General features: G+C 42.2%; 1 protein-coding gene across 14 annotated transcripts in view; it reads right to left on the reverse strand.

Annotated features, from left to right (window-relative positions):
• The window catches only part of RHBDD1 (rhomboid domain containing 1), a 173,878-nt gene that overhangs the window by 146,344 nt on the left and 13,963 nt on the right, over positions 1 to 13,571 (reverse strand). The window lies entirely within an intron of this gene.

The raw sequence follows: 13,571 nt of genomic DNA on the forward strand, positions 1-13,571 counted from the left end.
TATGTGTATATATGCATATATATCTCACACCTCCTGTCTGACAGAAACATTTACTATCAATGTCTTCCAAACCAACATCCAGGATGCTAGCTGATGTCCTCCCTCATCTTACATTCTAAAACAGAACACTTCACCCAAATCCCAAAGGACCAGTTAATGGATGGGTATGCTTTCTGTGACAAATATGCCATGAAAATATGACTTGTCTTCCTTATAAATAAACTTGCAACCTAATAAAAAAAAATCCTAAAAGATAGTATGTAGATATTTAATAACGATTTCTACTCAGAATGCTGGGCAAGATTCTCTTTACCACCTTAATTTTTTAAAGAAATATTCAATTTTGATATATTCGGTAACGTCTGCCCAAAAGTTTTTATTTTTTATTTATTTATTTATTTATTTAGCCCCAAAGTTTTTAAACTTCCACCGGCAGGTTTTAAAATGCAATCATTTACTATCTTCTACTCCATATTGTCAGTTATCAACTGCTAGGATGCTTTATCTTCACAAAAACTTCTGCTTTTTTAAAATTTCTTGCTATGTGCCAAATCCTAGATTCAAATGGTCACTGTCTTTAAGGAGGTCACCTTCTACTAAGAAGTAAGCCAACAACTGCCATGCTATATTTTAAGCTCAGTGACAGAGGAAGCCCCAACTCGAAGTGGTAACAGGACTGTGGTCTTAACGGAGTGAAATAGAGGTAGCAACGAGACAGAGCACCCAGTTCAGCACTACGTCTCCACCCCCTGAACCTGGGCTGGCCTTGTGACTTCCTCTGGCTGGTAGATCGCAAACAAAAGGACACTAATTCTGAATGTAGCCCTCGAGATGACTGACAGCCTTCTGCTTTCTCTTGAACCCCCCTGAAGCAACCAAGTGGCCGAGTCTGGGCTAGCCTGCTGGATGAGGGAAGACACAAGCTCCAGGCACCGTTATGGCCCTGACCACTAGCCAGCTAATGCCCCTGAAGCAAAGCTGTCTAGCTGACCAGCGGCTGACCACAGACAAGACGTGAATCCAGCACAGCCCGGCCTAATTTGCTGACCCACAGAACAATGAGCTAAATAAATCATACTGTAACTTCACCAAGTGTTAGACTGGTATGTTACACAGCAATTACTCACCAATACTGAAGGGATTTCCTTTGGTGAGGGACTAGCTTAGGCTTACGGGAAGAAGTTAGTAAAGAAAGAGCCACAGACTAAAGACGCAAAAGATAAGAACTTAAGTCCTTGGAGGGAACAGCCTCGTCCATCATAACAGGAAGAAAGAAGAAAAATGTCAGTTGCAGATAAGGGTAAATAGGCAGATTGGGGCCAGGATGCTGCAAAAGTTCTCATCTAGTGGTTTTTACTCTATGGAGGTTCTTGGGCTCCCAACCAAATACATGACTTACTCTGATACCCTAAAGATTCTCATCCAGACAGAATGTTAGAAGGTACATGGGCTTCGGGCTAAAAATGGGTATAATTCTACTTTATAAGCTTTGTGACCTAGAGCAAATTACTTCAAAACTCTCTGAACTTTACTTTCTTCACTTTAAATTAGGAATGATGTAATAGCTCCCTCCCAGGATTACTGTAATACGTCTGGAAAGCAGCAGATGTCGAATACACAGTAGACACATTTTTTTATTACTGTAAGGTAAGCCCACTTATGTGGGCAAGTTTTGCAAATTGTAGCATCTTAATAAGGTGAAAATGTACTCCCTATCCTCCTCCCATATGGATTCTAGGAAATGACCCAGAAAAAATTACACTTGTGTGCATGCATGTGTGTATGTGTATACCCACATTATTAGCACAACCCAAGGTCCTTTATTGCTATGGGCTTATTAACATAGTTCAATACCATTCTCATGAACTACAGAACTTAATAAAATTTCAACTGAAGATCAGCTCCCGGGTTATTTTAGAGAAACAGTCTATATTTTTCACATTGATATTCAAGTCGACTTTCAAATCTCCAACTACTGTGACTTTTTTTTGCAACATTCCCTAAATAATTTTAATATCAAACCTCAATACCTATAAAAGGAGCAATGGAAAAATACAGCCTTAAACATTAAGTAATCGGCTTATAAGAAATCACAAAACGAACCCTTCAATCTCAATATAAAGAGTGTCCTATGATGCCAGGTTGTGCACAGGAGGAAATCAAAACTAATTATGTCTTTGCTTAAGAAAAATTCCCCCTTGGGGCACCTGGGTGGCTCAGCTGGTTAGGCATCCAACTTTGACTCAGGTTGTGATCTCATGGTTCATGAGTTCGAGCCCTGCATCAGGCTCTCTGCTGTCAGCACCAGGCCCACTGTGGATCCTCTGTCCCCTTCTCTCTCTGCCCCTCCCCTGCTCTCTTCCTCTCAGTCAAAAAAAAAAAAAAAAATTAATAAAAGTATAAAAAATAAAAAATAAAAATAAAATAAAGAATAAATATTAGAAAAATGAAAATAAAGAATAAAAATTAAAAAAAAAAAAAAAAAGAAAATGCCCCCCCTTGACTCCTTGACTGGAATCATTAGTGATGAGGAATATGAACAAAAAGACAATGGAATTTCCCCAATCTCATATCACACTGTGCACTCAGGCTCATATTACACTTGCTTGACTTCTGCCCAAATCCAAAGGTCCCTTTCCATCCGTGTCCCTTCTCACCACCATCTCCAGCTGGTGACGCCTCCTGCCTCCTGGACACTGTGCCCTCCTGTACCGCCACCCCTCCTTCCAATCCCCCTTCCTCTGCTTTTCCCTTTTCCTCTATCCTTGCTCTCTTTTGCACATGCTCATGGAACTCCACTCTCATGGTTTCTAAAATCCTTTCTGTCATTTCGATCCCCTACATTTATATTCTGCAGCCTGGATTTTTCAGTACGTTTCAGGATCATAATCTTACAGGAAGAATACAGGCTGTCTGATCTCTTGGTTTCTGAAAACTGAATTACCCCTCCTTCTCACAAAATGTCTACTTAGCCATTTCTTCTGTCCCTCATTGATTTAATAAACATCAAGTGCCAAAAGCATGCCAGTCTCTATGCCAGGCAGTAGGGGTACAGCAAAGGATGCAACACTTATAATCTCAGCCTCTACATAATCCGTTTCTATTTGCTGAAAGAAATAAAAACACTGGCTGTAGAAAATCAAAGGATGACTAAAATGGTGTGGTTCACACCCGCAACCAACGTATACTTAATGCGAAGGCAGATTATAACCATAGCCGATGTGAGATGTGCAGAATATATATTTGAGTCCCACATTTCCAAATAAAGGCCTCTAGAATACCAGTGTGGGTAGAATTAGAAGTCAGGGGTTTTATGCAGCAAAGATAAATGGGCATATTTCATACCAAGTCTGTGGCCCACTTTCCTTCCGCATAAAGCTATCGAGTCAGCCTTACGAAGTAAGGGATGCAGCCTGTAACACGGTAACAGAAAATCAACATGGTCCATGGGAAGACGAAACCTATAACCTGACCTTGTGGGCCAGGCAGGCACAGTTCTAGGAATACCAAAGGGAAGAGATCACAGTAAGTGAGCACTGACCATAAATGAATGTTGTTTTCTCCTGCTCATCTAATACATAAAAATCTTCAGACTGAGGAACTATAACAGACCACAGAGGCATGATGGGTTACAGCGACTCGTCTATGAGCTGGAAACCAGTTCAGTGTGTTTGGTTTGGGAAGTGATTTATTTATTCTAGCTTGTACCCAGACCATAAAGCAGTTACCACAGCCCAAGGAAGAGCAGGCTAGTCCCTGCACTCCCCCCACCTCAAACCCATCCTTCCCCACATGGTCAACCTGCCCCCCTGCTGAACACTGGATCATCCCTTCTAATTCTGCTTCCATATTCATCATCTCAGGACACAGAATTTCCCGCTCCCCAGCCGTTCAAGTCAGAGATGTAGGAAACATCCTTGACCCGCCTTCGCCCCCGTCAATCCCCGACCCCCACATCCCATCCACCACACGTAGTTAATTCTTCCACAGCGGGTGTCAATCTACTTCTTTCTAGCTCTTGAGCCCTAGTCCGATCTAAGCCACAATCATACCTTGCCTGGATTACAACAAACTCCCTAACTGGGTTCTCTGCTTATCCTCATACCCACCAACTGTTTTCCACCACCACCCACAGTAATCCCTATAAAACTGAAGTTGGATTCCCCCGCAATGGCTTCTCATTAAAGTCAGAATAAAGTCCAAACTCCTAACCACAACCACGTGCTGTGACAAATAGGAGGACCCCGCCCACCTCTCTGGTCTCTTCCCCAGTCACTGTGCTCCCATACCAGGAGCTCCACGGTTGCAGCAGAAATGGCCGAGGGCAGAATTACCTTATCTGTTCTGATCACCACTGAATACCCAGAGTCTAGTACAGTGACTGGCATAGAGTTAGTGCTTAATCAGTTATGTGCCCAAGGACTCCATCTGCAATAAATAAGACTGACTGAAAAGGCTATAATCTGTTCATTTCTAAGTGTTTTTCCTACAAACTGGAACCACCTTCCCCACAGAACTATGCATATGAATCCATTTACATTTTAGCTCCAGAACAGTGTTTACAGCATTTATCTTAACTTTATAGAAATAAGCCTCTGATCCATTTAAAATGTATTAATAGGTTGTTTTGCCAGGACTATTTGATTAAAAAAATGGCATTTGAATTACGTAGTAATACACACTAGACAGCACTATATCAAAGTTGTGACGGAGAGAAATGGAGGGCTTCTTGGAATACTGAAAGGAAAATTAGCCATATTTACTTTTAATGAGAAATTAAATATTAAACAGGTATGTAATAAGAAAAACTAAGTGGCTAGAACAAACAAAAGAAAGTGAATTCGTAAGTTGGGAAACCAATGTGTCTCAAGGGGCAGAGAAAGGAGTTTTATAAAAAGGGGAAAAACTAATTACAGTGATTTTCAATTCTACTTACAAAGCAGAAAGTATTTCATCATTACCATTTACTACGGTGGTATAGGTCTCAATTTTCAGTTAAAATGTTCTAGAAGAATTCAGAACCCTGAAGCTGCAAGAATAAACAGCAGTTAGGAATTATATTCCCAATTTGGCATCTGGCGGTAACAGTGTTGATCCACTGACCATGTCCAATGTCCATCAAATGTCCAGCTGATGGACATTTGGGTTGTGTCTGCTTCTTGACTCTAAGGATTAATGCTGCTACGAATGTTCATGTGTCTTTTTTTTTTTTTTTTTTTTGGTAGGCACACATGTTTTCAGTTCACTTAGATATATACCTAGGAGTGGAATTGCTGGTTCACATGGCAGCTCTATGTGTAACTTTTTGAGGAACTGGTAAACTGTTTTCCACATTTCTGTACCATTTTATATTCCCTCCAGCAGCGTATGAGGGTTCCAATTTCTCGACGTTCTCAACCATACTTGTTTTTAATCCACCTTTCTCACTACAGCCATCTGAGTGAGTGTGAGGTGGCACTGACTTAGACTTCCCTAATGACTAAGGACATTGAGCAAATGCCTAAATTTTCATTGCTTAAAACGTAATATAAACACATGTTGATAGGCACACATAACCATACAGACAAGCTCACGCCCTCTCCCTCCTTCTCTCTCTCTCTCTCTTCTCTCTTTCTTTCTTCCTCTCCGCACCTCTCTCTCCCTCCAAGAAACAGTTTAACAACCTCAGGTCAAAAGAAAGCTTCACAAAGAAAGATGGAACCACAAAGAAATTGTTTTGGTTACACTGCCAGGATTTAAAAATATATACATATTTTTTTAATGTTTTTATTTTTGAGACAGGGAGAGACAGAGCGCCAGTGGGGGAGGAGCAGGGGGACACAGAATCCGAAGCAGGCTCCAGGCTCTGAGCTGTCAGCACAGAGCCCCACGCAGGGCTCAAACTCCTGAACTGTGAGATCATGACCTGAGCCAAAGTCACATGCCCAACTGACTGAGCCACCCAGGCGCCCCTACAATGCCAAGATTTTAGCACCGCGGTCCCCCCGGATGTATCGTGTTGAGAGTGAATGTGACTGACTGTACTTCACTAGCAGGGGCCTGGCTCAGGCACTCATGTGACAATAAATATTGCAAAACTGTTAATATGTTTTATTGCTTCAAACGAAGCAAAACTGTTATGGAAATAGCAGATTATGTTAAACATAAGCACTTCCTCTGCTTTTTAAATTACGAGAGCTGGACAACAAATTAGTGCATCATAAATACCACACTAAGCTGGTCAAAATACACAAAAACACAATGCATTTTTTTTCTTATTTGGTTTTAGTACAATCTACTTTCTCTAGGAATGAACTGAACTAAACTATTTCTTCTCACCCCTCTAAGCCTCTCAGGAATCCTATCATTCATGTCTTTTCTAATCCAAACATGAGAAATTATTTTCTCTACTTCTTCCTAGAAGGCCAATCGACAGTAACATTTGAGTCTGGCACAAAATAATAAAATTCTTTGCTCATCCAATAAAACTTCATAATTAGCATAATTTTATTTTCCCTAAAAGGTATTAGCTTCCTTAGGTCCCAAGAGAACCAAATTACAAAATGCACATTTCCAAAACATTTTTGAAAATAAGAGAATGGTATAGTGTAACATGTATTTGCATTTAGTGAAAGACAAGAATTTATTAACTAAATGCTTGCAAAGTAATTTGTTTCCTCTTTCCAAATATATGAATACATTTCAAAAAGCCTATACAGCTTAGAGGCAATATATGGTTTTTAAATGCAATACACAGTTGCATGAATAACATGTAAATTATGTTTTCAAAACTTAATACTTAGGGGCTCTTGGATGGTTAACTCGGCTGAGCTTCTGACTTCAGCTCAGGTCATGGTCTCACACTTCGTGGGTTCAAGCCCCATATCAGGCTCTGTGCTGACAGCTCAGAGCCTGGAGCCTGCTTCAGATTCTGTGTCTCCCTCTCTCTCTCTCTGCCTCTCCCCTTCTCGTGCTCTGTCTCACTCAAAAATAAAAAAAATTAGGAAAAAAAATTAACTTAATATTTAAATATTAAATGTAATAGCAGATGGTATGGCTTTCACACCTTACACTGTATTCAATTTACCAGAATAATCATCTACCTGAGCTGATCAGTAAATGGGGAGTCTTGGGGGTACAGGGTAGAATCTTTCTTATAGTACCATAATTGCTTAATGGCAAGTGGAATATAAAAGACAAATTTTTCTGGCCACCTGTATCTGTTAACTGGCTTCCTGAGTCACAATAAATCAGGCCAAAGAATCAGAGTAGGATTCTCTATTTTCTTATTTTAAAAATTTTTTTTCACGTTTATTTATTTTGAGAGGGGGGGGGGCACGCACAAATAGGGGAGGGGCAGAAAGAGAGGGAGAGGCAAAGAACCCCAAGTAGGCTCCACATTGTCAGCAGAGAGCCTAATGTGGGGCTTGATCTCACAAACGGTGAGCTGAAGTCAAGAGTTGGATGCTTAGCCGACTGAGCCACCCAGGCGCCCCTCTTGTTTCATATTAAAGCCAGAGCAATCCAAAGAGATGAAAACAGTCAAATGAATGAAAACTGACTTCATGAATAAAAAATGAACACTGAAATCAAATTATATTAAGAAGGTCACGGGGATCTAGTCATGAACATGTGACACTCTCAGTAATTAAGTTTCATTCATGGAAACACCTACAACTTGGTCTCTGTTCCAGAAAAAACTGGGAGTTGAAAGCACAATTCCTCTTTTGAGGGCTCCTGAGACCTCCATTTATTCCATGGTTCTCCAACCCATATGCTTCATCTTTACAACCACCTGAGAAATTGTCTTACCCAGTTCTATGCAACCATTACACTATCTCCCAAATGCCAACTGGCTAAATTGTTTTCATTTTAAGCTACCAGACATTGGGTTTTTATGACACAAGATCTCCTCCTCCCTCTTTTTCCCCATCTACCATCTCTCCAAATGAAAACAAATATAAGATTGCTCACATCTTAATGAGATAATGCCCAACTGTTGTTTATACTAGCCTGCCTTAAGTATCAGTATCATTCAAGCGGAAGGCAGAATCCCTGATCCCTGAGGGGGATGGCATTGAAGACCACTAGAATAACACGAGAAGCAATAGAATATTCCAGACAAGTGAGGAACCATTAATAAAGGCATATACTATGTGGTAACAGACCTTACCAAAAGTCAAGCCCTGCTCACTGGGCACTCTTCCCCTGATCCACTTATATAATGACTGACTAGATTTACTGAAAATCCAGTCTTATCATGTTATTCCCTGCCCCCAATCCATCATGTTCTCTACTACATCATCCTAAGATTGAAGAGTATCATAGGTAATAAAATGGACTCTGAAGCCTAATGGTCTGGGTTCAAATCCTGACTCAACTGATTGGAATTTTATGATCTTGTTCAAATTCTCAGTCCGTGCCTAAGTTCCCTCATTTATAAAATACATACAAAATACTACTAAGACTTGCCTCATAGACTTGCTCATGTCCATAAGCCATGCAGGACAAATCCTGAAACATAATAAGCACACATAATAAACATACCAGTGTTAGCAGGTATTACATTTTTACCATCATCATCTGACCAACTTCAAGCATTTCAGCCCAGGATTCAAAGTCTTATAATATTTACATACTTCCCCAGTAATAACTAGTATCTCACACATTTACAGTTTTCAAAGTAGTTATGTGTAATTTGTTTCATGTAATTCTCACAATAGTCTGAAGACAAACTTAGTTCCATGTTTATTGACTAACTGGTCTACCCAAGCACTTGCCAGGAAAATCACCTGACCATCCTGCTGCCTATTCTGCAGCAGACTCTACAGAGCTGCCCATGTGAGGAGTAGCTCCATGGAGATTCTGCCCTTTCAGGGGATGTTCACCCCGCAGCCCTGGGTTTCTCTGTCCGAGGTGCTTAGTAAGTGACCCTCTCCACACGTGGATAGTCACGTGGGGTGCTCTCACCACCAGAGGTCACAAAGTGCATTTCACACACATCCCCTAGCTTAGTTTTTAAATCTGATCATTCCAGACACAACTGTCCCAGTTTACTAGAAATCCTTTCAGCAGTTCCGGTGTGAAACCATGAAACAGAGAAAGAAATTCCGTTTTTCCTGTACAGATAAACCAAGATGGCAATGCTCATAAACTAGATTCTTAGGACTCAAATCCAGCTCTTCCCACCAGATGGTACCACTTATCTGTCAAGCCCCTTAATCTGTGTCTGTCACCACTGCAAACCTTGGTGCCCCGGCCTGTTCCTATGACAAGCCTTCCCAAAGTCTGCGCATCCACTGCATATAACAAATGCCTCGAATGTCTGTAAGTGGCTAAATAAAAAGCTTTGGAGATTCCAGGCTGTGATCTAGATGCAGTGCAGGAAGTAGTTCAAAGTTCTGCTTCACATCCAATATCTTTTAGCATAACTCACTAGACTAGGAACCCTTCCAATGCCAGCTACTTTTCTTCCACGTAAATACTCCTTGGAGGGTAAACTCAAGTTTGAGAGACGTTTTTTTTTTTAAGTACTAAAAGGGAAGAAGACAATTTTGCATTTTTAGTTCAATCCCTACTTATATGGTGTAAATTTTTATTAGATCTAACTTAAGCAATAATGAGAAAAAAAAAGTGATTATAAGTGTGAAGAGTTCATTACTTAACCATTTAGCAAAGGGCTTCTTTTTACAAAAAGATCTCACCAAGAGAGAAAAGGAAGAGCCATACATTTGAAGTTAGATACTGCTTTCAACAATAATGAGGGTTACTGAAATAGAATGTCTACTTACAAAAATTATTACTAGGAGAGAATTACATTTTTAACAGCTCAAAAGAAGTAAACAGGTATCTTAAAGTAAAATTCCTAGAAAGCAAAACAATGTGAAGAAATTCTGAGACATAAACAACTCTGGTTGCTGAGGGTACAAGGGTTATGTTCGCAAGATTGGGTAAAAAATGGGTAAGACTTATACAGTTCAGAAATATGCAGATGGTGCCCACTGGGGGAGAGGGCTGTTAATCTTCATGATCATCCCCCCAAATAATCCAAATTAACATACAATCTAATTAAAAGAGCATGCTTGCCATGCAAACACAGCTTTAAGGCATCCCCTGGCTACTGGCTCCCAACCCTGCGCCCCCTCCACTTCCAACCAGATCTCTCCTTCTGAGACCCTTAGATATAGAAATTCTAGAGCCATCAGAATTTCTGGAGCTGCTGCACGCAGACATTTTAATAAAATTTATTTTGCACACACAAAAATAACTGAGGCAGAACTAAGGTAGTAGCTATGAAAAGAGAAGTTGAAATTAAATATCGGAAAGTAATTTCAAATGATGCAATTATCTACCCTGAGCCACAGAAATACATGCCCCACGACAATAAATAGAATCACCAAAAGAAACTGTCAAGTCAGGACCTGATAATCTGTTCTATCCTATGGAGTCTTAACAATATTCAGGGGGTGATAAGGTTCACAAAGGTTTGGTCGATTTCACCTAAGAGGTACACAAGGTTAGACAGAAGACTTCAGCTTCCATCCTGGCCCAGTCATTAAGGAGGAGGATAGGAAGGCCTAAGAAGTAAAAGATAAAACAAGAAAACAAAAAGCCACCAACACCACCACAACAAAAACCAAGTTTTTCTACTTCCCTGAGGACTGGCTGAGGACGGAAACAGCTTCACCGGGGGCTAAAGGTGTCGGGTGATTCTGGATCATCGTGCTGGGCGACGGGGTCTCTGTACTGCCCTCATTGTCTACCACAGTCTGCCACTCCTCCACTGTCCCATCCGACTCAGTGATCTTGGGCACAGATGTGCTGTTGAAGCAGTAGTTGGGCAGGGGCTCCAGAACTGGGCCACGCCCTTCTAGGAAGCTGGGGCTCAAGATCATCGTCTTCTCTGGCTCTATAATGGGGCCCCATGTTAGCAAACCTCTGGAAAAGTCTCCGGCTTGGGGGGACAATGAGCTGATTTCACATACAGGCAAGAGACTCAGGAAAGGAATTACAGATTTAGGAAACGCTCTCAATTAGTTTCAACAACAATGATAACAGAAGAGCTAGGTGTGTCAGTTTATTTACGCGGAGTGGAGGAAATTAAGATTCATAATACGCTCCCAGGAACGAAGGACTTTGTCAAAGTGAAAGCAAAAGACAAGGCCTTGCTAGTGACGAGCAATATGCTGGGGATTCCCCTGGCAATTTGAAAACCTTAGGTAAAAAGCATGAAGAGGATGAAAATGAACCAGAGAAACCCTTCCCGGCGAGGTAGCACATCCTCTCCTGCTTCTGCCCATGGTCCTGGTTCTACTCATCCCACGTCTGCTCCTAGCTTTGGGGTCTTGAACGTCCAAGAACATCCATCTCATTAGGCTGAGTTGGATCATCAAGTTGCTTTGGGGCACACAAAGCTCCGAAAGTCTGAGTCTAGACTTAAGACTGAACGGTTCTCTCCAAACACAGGCACCAAACATGGAGACTGAGGCAGAAGGAGAAAGAGACACAGAGAGGCACGCGAAGAGAGAAATCGATCAATCCCGCCTGGGAGAAGAAAGTTTAACTGCATCCTAGCCTGGAAGAGGCTAATTGTTTTAAATGTTTATTTATTTTTGAGAGAGTGCGAGCGAGGGCACGCACATGTGCACATGAACATGGATGGGGGATGGGCACAGAGCAAGGGGGACAGAGGATCCAAAGCAGGCCCTGGGCTGACAGCAAAGAGGCTGATGCGGGGCTCCAACTCACGAACCATGAGACCGTGACCTGAGCTGAAGTCGGACGCTCAACTGACAGAGCCACCCAGGCGCCCTGGAAGGGGCTACATTTTAACCAGGTCACCCATGTGATCAGTCAACAAACAACACACTGACCATCTACCACAGGCGAGGCAGAGTTATTAGGCTCAGAGAAAGAAAAAGACAAAGTGCACACAACTGTTTGCTTCAAACAAGTCAGGAAGCTGCTCTGATTACTCCCTGCACAAAATGAGAGAGGTAACAGTGCTTCACTCCACAGGGTGATTAAGGATACAGATTTACAGAAACATAAAACAGTTCTACAGAATGATCCAGTTTTTATTCTGTCACGGTCACCAGAAGAGTCTGACTATATGACTCTACAGTAAGCAGGCGTCCTCCTTATTTATTTATTTTTTTATTTTAGAGAAAGACAAAGAAGAGTGCCAGCAGGGGAGAGAGGCAGAGGGAGAGAGAGAAAGAATCTTAAGCAGACTCCACACTCGACGCAGAGCCCGACGTGGGGTTCGATCCCACAACCTTGGCTGGGATCGTGACCTGAAATCAAGAGTCGGACCTCAACCAACTGAGCCACCCAGGGGCCCCAGCAGGAGTCCTTCTATGCACACAAATATTTTTACGCATTTACTGTTGCCCATTTGCTGGGTGGCTTTCAAACATTTTCACTGGAATCAAGGGAGGGCCATTTGGAAAATCATAAACAGACACAGAGCGTCTTAAGTCACCTTGCCTTGAATTTCTCAGGGATAAGATCATTGGGAAAGGGGGGTGGTGTAAAGGTCCTCTCTGCGATAAACTGCCCACAATCAAACACGTCCATGTGCAAGCCCCAGATGGTGGTCCCTCAGAAGGGCAACCAGGCCTCGTTTCTCTCTGCACCTCCCCAACTCTGGGGAAAACATCAACGTGCAAAAATCCAGATGAGGGGCATTCTGAGCTCATAAATCCAACCCAAGCAACTGCTAAAAGAAAGAAACCCTTTGTGCAGCTTTGTAATGGCAGAACAAGAGACCCCTGCCAAGACGCTCGCTTGAAGCCCTTGGGATTATGAAACTTAAAACTCTGAGTACTTGATCTTATCTTCTGTTACTCTCCTATGCCTAGCTGTCTGATCAGGTCATGCCTGCCTCTAGGTCTTTGCTCAGCACAAGAAGAGGTTACGACGCTGCCTTAGATCAGATCACCCATCTGGTCTGTTTAATACCTGTGTTAGTTCCCTTGAGCAAAGTACCTCATCAATCCATGCCTCAGTTTTCCCATCTATAAAATGGGTTGGTATGAGGATTTAATTAGAATTCTCTTGATGACTGTAACAACTTGTTCTGGTATTATTATACATTGTTTGGGCTTCCCCCAGAAGCAGACACTGAGACAAAGGTCTCCGTGCAAGTAATTTATTTGGGAAGCCACACGTTTGGGATCTGTAATTCATTTGGGAGGCAACTGACCAGGAGGCCAGTAGGGAAGCAAACCAGGGAAGGCAAAGCAGCCAAAGCTGTGTGCATTATCAAGCCAGCCATCACGATGGGTGCCTGGGGCTTAATCTCACTGGGAAGTCTGGGAGCTAGCGTAGATGTGCCCCAGTGCTATCGTCCAAAGAGCTGAGAGTCTGCCTTACCTCACTTGTCACTTGTGGCTCGCGATACCAGGCAAAGCAAGTGTCAGGGGCCAGAGAAAACACTCAGAGGCTAGTGTTTGAGTCCTAGCAGGTCCTGACAGCTAGAAGTCTGTCAGAATGGATGAAGGGGATGTAGGAAGGGCCCTCCCAGCATCACTCCCTGCTCGGCGACACATTTCCTTCTACTCCTCCCAACCCATTCAACTCCTCCTCAA

The sequence above is a fragment of the Panthera onca genome, chromosome C1, assembly GCF_046562875.1.
Source record: "Panthera onca isolate mPanOnc1 chromosome C1, mPanOnc1 haplotype 2, whole genome shotgun sequence".
Classification (NCBI taxonomy): domain Eukaryota; kingdom Metazoa; phylum Chordata; class Mammalia; order Carnivora; family Felidae; genus Panthera; species Panthera onca.